At 51.8% G+C, this 5,742-nt stretch overlaps 1 pseudogene; it reads left to right on the top strand.

The window, feature by feature from the left end:
• The first annotated feature begins 3,847 nt into the window (after positions 1-3,847).
• Positions 3,848-4,722, top strand: LOC119310665 (annotated as a pseudogene).
• The last annotated feature ends 1,020 nt before the right edge of the window (positions 4,723-5,742 follow it).

Here is a 5,742-nt window from a genome sequence, read left to right as displayed (position 1 = left end):
TGAAACGAAATGTAAGGAAGAGAGAAGGCATAGGAAGAAGAACAAAAAAGAAAATGGGTAATAGACAAATGGGCAATAATAATAATAATAATAATAAATCAAGCAAAAAACAGAAATGCAAAAAACCGAAAAGAAGCCTGACACAAAAACATCGCTGAAAGCAAGTAACACAAAAACAGTAGCAAAAACTCATGGAGGAAAACCAAGAAGAGAGCTGCCTGTTGCATGAACCGGAAAGAAAATCTACCCATCGGCTGTGCTTATTGGGCCCTACATAAGTGTTGTGCGGTCGAGTACTAGCAAATGCTTGATACAAGTGATATATAACACTCGCCTCCCGGCACCACACTCTCATAAAAGAGCAACAACGAACAGATTGGCTCGAGCATACCGATGGGCACTCTAATGTCGAGACTGACCGCAGGTCATGGACACTGCTGTGGGGAGCTCCGGTTCCTTCAAAAGTCAGAGTTTTTGCCTGGAGATTATCTAAGACTTCGATTCCGACAGGTGCTGTCCGCCACCACCGCAGCATGGCCGATTCGGCGGAGTGCTCGATATGTCATGCTGCTAATAATACTTGGCGTCATTCCCTCTTCAACTGTCGCATGGCACGGTGTGTTTGGGCACTTGCTGATGAACAACTCACGGAGACTATCATATCCAATAGAACAGATGATGCGAAGCTATGGATGCTCTGGCTGGTTGATACATTACCTTCGGCGGAATTAGCACGGTGGCTCATCACGATGTGGGCTATTTGGTGGGCAAGGCGCCGCGCCATCCACGATAACCAGTACCAAAGCCCGCTGAGCACTCATGTTTTCATCAACAATTTCTTGGCCGAACTGGAGATGATTCCCGAGAAGAAGGCAAAGCCAAAGGGCCTGAACGCAAATTTCAAGGACCTGCATGCGAATGCGGGGGACCTGCATGCTAATACAGGGAATACAAATGAAGGGGCACAGCCTAACATGTGGATTCCGCCCGCCACTCATGAAGTCAAGATGAATGTAGATGGTGGTTTCTCGAAGATCGGTGATCGGGCAGCATCAGCGGTGGTTTGCAGAGACAAGCGAGGCATGTTTCTTGGTGCCTCTGCCATCATATATTACGGCCTCCTTGACCCTGCAGTTCTTGAAGCACAAGCTTGCCGCGAAGCACTTTCGCTCGCTATGGACCTGCATGTCCAATCTATCTGTGTAGCATCCGATTGCCTTGAAGTGGTGACCAACATAGAGGCTGGAGTTCCATGCCGATATTTTGCTATCTTACAAGAGATTAAGCATCAGAGGAGATCTTTTCATGATGTAAATTTTATTTATGAAAGTAGGAAACATAATGGGGAAGCCCATGCCTTAGCAAAGGCCGCTACCTCTCTTAGTTCAGGGCGCCATGTGTGGCTTACTAGTTTGCCCGATATCATCTGTATCCCTACGTTTCTGAACGTTCAATAAAGGGTGCAGTTTGGCTAAAAAAATAACACTCGCCTACCGGCACTCTCATAAAAGAGTCCATCGAGAAGGGTGGGCGTATATGTGTCACGGCCCATCATGTGACTAAGCCAGAGCAAGGAGACGATTCGGAAGAGACAGATCGAACAGTGCGGGTCGACTCGATCTAATGGTTGTGCTGCGGCCGCCCTAGCATTTGCGCCGCTCGGCGGGCGCCTAAAACGGGCCTTAATATAGTCACACAAGTGCCAAAACAATACAACAAACGCCTTGACATATAGCACGCGGGTTTTCGGTCCTGGCGCCTAGGGTTTCCCTGGCGACTCAGGTTCTTACGTCGGCGGGTTCCATCCTCGCCCTGATCCCAATTCTGATCCTCTTGCTTAGTTCTCGAGTTGGAGGTGGCAGAAATCATAGATCACTCGAAACCAAATCCACTCCTCAGCCTTCTGCAGTCGGCGGGGTCGTTGAAGCAGTTGGATGTCGCAAAGACTGCCGTATGGCTCGTAGCTGTTGAGTATGATAGTTATTATGGAAACATAGGATAGCGTAGGATTTATTCCACCTTGCCTTGTACTCCAAGACGACCTTGTACTCACTATATTTATGCCCACGAGGCTCAAGCAATACAACGATTTCATCAAATCCCTCTCTCCCTTATAACATGGTATCAGCCTAACCGATCCAAAACCTAGCCGTCGCCCGCCGCTTCTGCCCCGCGCGCCGCCCCCAGGGTGGTCGGCCTCGATGATTGCTGTCGGGGGCCGCGCCGTCCGTACCTAGGGTTCGTCCGCCGGTCGTTTTGACCTGCTTCCCTAGAGAGTCTTTTGCCCGAGCCCTTGCTCCGGGTTTTTTTCGCTCTCTCGCCGGTCGTTTTGATCGGTGTTTTTCTTTTTGGTTTTCCGATCTATGCTTGATCGGTTTGCGTCGCCTGCCGCCGCCGTCGACCACCGTGCGTCTCTACTCCGACACCCGCGCGACCGGCCGACCTCTTCACCGACCTGGTGGCCCCGCGCGACAGGCGGCCCCAAACGTCTGTCGTCCGTGCGTCTGCCCACCCGTCGCCCCAACCCGGCGGCCTCGGGCGACAGACGGCGCTTCACGACTGTCGTCCGCGCACCAGACCGATCGTCAATATAAGTCGGCCATCACCGCCCTGTCCCCGAGTTCAGCGCGCCCCTCCGCCGATCGAGCAACAGGCTGCCGCTGCATCGCCCCGTCGGGCCGCAGCGCCGCCGCCCCGTGGTTCTCCCCGTGGCTCACCGATCTGTGTCGCCACTGTGTTGCCCCTTCGAGCCGTAGTGCCGCGCCACGTGATCTCCGCCGCCGCCCCGAGGCCGTTCCCGTGTTGCACCACCTCGCGCGCTGCCGCTGCGTCGCCCCTTCGGGCCGTAGTGCCGCAGCACGCGGTCAAGTGCCGCACCGAGGCCGTCCGCTCCAGGTCGTCCCCGAGGCTGCACCGATCCTCGCGTTGCCGTTGTGTCGCCCTGTCGGGCCGTAGCGAGCGTGGCACGCGATCCCTGCATTCACCCTGAGGTCTTCACCGTCGTTGCCCCGACCTGGCGGCGCCATTGTGTCGACCCTTCGGGCCGTAACGCTGCGGCCCGCGGTCCACCGCCATCCACGTGCGTTGACTTCCACATGATATGCGCCGCGACGCATTCCTTGGCACGGGAACGTCACCGTTCGCGCCGGTCTTCGTCACGCTGTCGGGTTCATTGTTGCCTACTTCGAGCACCGTCGTCGCACTCCTTCTCTAGCCGCCGCCGCCTCCTTAGGCCGTTGCCGCCGCTGCTCTTCTTCTGCAGCTCCACGGCGACTACCTCGACACCAGCGCCCCCCGACTCGACACCGACCACGGAGTTCTTAGCACGGCTACCTCGACTACGGCTACGCCACCTACGCTCTCGGCTACCTCGACAAACGGCACAAAGGGCTACCGCCATGCTTGAGCAACATCGTCGGTTTCCACTCCAGCATTGACTCCGTGATGCATCGGCGGTTACGATTGTGGGGGTTGTCCATCGGCTTGCCTTCGAATTCTTCTTCAGTCTCATCGTCTGCGTCGCTACCGTTTTGACTGCGGGGGGTGTTGAGTATTATCGTTATTATGGAAATATAGAATAGCGTAGGATTTATTCCATCTTGCCATGTACTCCAAGACGACCTTGTACTCACTATATATATATATTATATATATATATATATGTCCACGTGGCTCAAGCAAGAAAATGATTCCACCAAATCCCTCTATCCCTTATAACAGTAGAACTGTCCGTGGCCTTCAGTGCTGCTGCGATGGAGCATCACCGGGTGGCAATGGAGCAACGTCGGGGTCGTCGGTGCTCTGACGGAGTATTACCGAGCGGCAAGGTGCACCAACGCGAGCTGCAATGGAGCAAGGTGCAGCGACGGACCGGACGCCTTCTTCGCCAGCCGCCTCATCCACGAGTTCGACGCCTACTCCGCTGCCCCGGGCGACCTCGTCGAGATGTATCAACACGCGAAAGGAACGGACAAGGGCGACGGGAAAGGGGGCGTCTGGTACTTCTTCACCCCTGCCCGTCGTCACCAGACCAACAAAGGCGGCCGCGGTGGCGGGAGGCGGCAGCGCGCCGCGGCCGACGCAGGCGAGGGTTACTACTGGCACTCGGAGAAGGGCGGGATCCCCGTGCTAGACAACCAAGGTAAACTCGTAGGCCATAGACGAAACCTCAGCTACATCAAGAAGTTGCCGGGAGAGAAAGAGAGGATCAGGATCGGCTGGTGCATGAACGAGTACAGCGATGACAAACAAGACGGCTTGGTGCTCTGCAAGGTCTGCGTGTCTCGTCACAGGAGCGAGACCACATACGACGAGGTAATCAATGCTCCCGGTTCCAGGAAAAGGAAGGCCGCCGACGTCCAGCACCCGGATGCTCCACGTCCCCAAACCCCACGCCGCCAGGAACCGCCGATCGTCCAACAACCCGGGATGCTTCACGAGTATGCGCGCTGGTTCATGTCCGACGAAGGCGAGACGTTGTTGCCGCCCGGAACCGGAGTAGTGGACGACGGCAGCGTGGATCCAGGTGGGTTCTTCACCGCCGACATGCTTCAAGATTTTCCCGAGCTCCATGACGCTGTTGTGGCGCAGGGGTTCTTGCCCGGCAAACTCGACGGCGAAGTCCAAGAAGGCACTGGCGCTGCAGAGGATGAAGACGACGCCTTCCGGTGCACGTTAGGTGAGCTGCTCGACTTCTGCGACGACACGACTGTACTAGTCTAGGAGAGTGGATCCTTTCACCACGTGAGGGCCGAGTGCGTGATGAAGAACTCCGAAACCTGCATCCAGTAGATGATCCAAGAGATGATGATGTACTAGTCTTGCTTAGCTTTGATGTATGTCATTGTCATGGCACACAAACACATGGTGTCTTGCTAATTGTATTGTGATGATGAACAAGCAATTAATCCGTGTGCGGCAACCTAATTGATTAATTTCTCCATTTTTCTCTCCATATATTCGTTTTGGAGTACGTACGTGATGGTTATAAGTGTTTCAGTTTCTCTGTTCATCTGATGGCCCATGCATATATGTCCATGTTAAAAATTATCTTGATCAGAACTTTTCTACAATAGATAATCTTAACTATCGATGGTTTTCGGTATGGGTGGTGCTTTGTATCAGCTATAATCTTAACTACCTTTCCTAGCTACGCACATATCTCCGCTAGCACCTCATGAGTCATGACCCTCGTGGAATGCTCACCATTCACCCGCAATGCCTCCACTCTGACCGTTGTTGACGCAATATGTTTATTTATGATTTTTGCAGTGCTTTTCCTGCTTTATTTGTTCTTTTTACTCATTTTTACTTGTTTTTTTTCTTTTTCTCCTCCTGTGTTTATTATATATATATAACGAAACTATTCTGAGTCATATTATCATTTTGCACATTTGGAAAAAAATAGTTCAGGTAAAAAACGAAGTGCCCACTAATTAAAAATGTGTAATAAAATTGAAAAAGCATTTGAGTATTCTAAATAAAATGGTCTTGCACTTTCAAAAATGATTCATGAACTATTTAGAAAAATATCCATTTAATTTATAAAAAATACTCATGTATTTGGAAAATAAATTTCATTTTTTCAAAGAATGTTCACATATTTTATAGAATTTACATGTAATTATCTATATTTACCCTACCACTGTGTATTGTGGCATGTTCATATATATTTTGGAATTCATCCCTATGTTGTAACCTGCATATATATTGTTTTGTAGGGAAAGTAAGGATTCTCAAATG

Source organism: Triticum dicoccoides, chromosome 5B (genome assembly GCF_002162155.2).
Source record: "Triticum dicoccoides isolate Atlit2015 ecotype Zavitan chromosome 5B, WEW_v2.0, whole genome shotgun sequence".
In the NCBI taxonomy this organism is placed as follows: Eukaryota; Viridiplantae; Streptophyta; class Magnoliopsida; order Poales; family Poaceae; genus Triticum; species Triticum dicoccoides.
The sequence above is the reverse complement of the archived record's forward strand: the minus strand, read 5'-3'. Positions and strand labels throughout refer to the sequence as shown.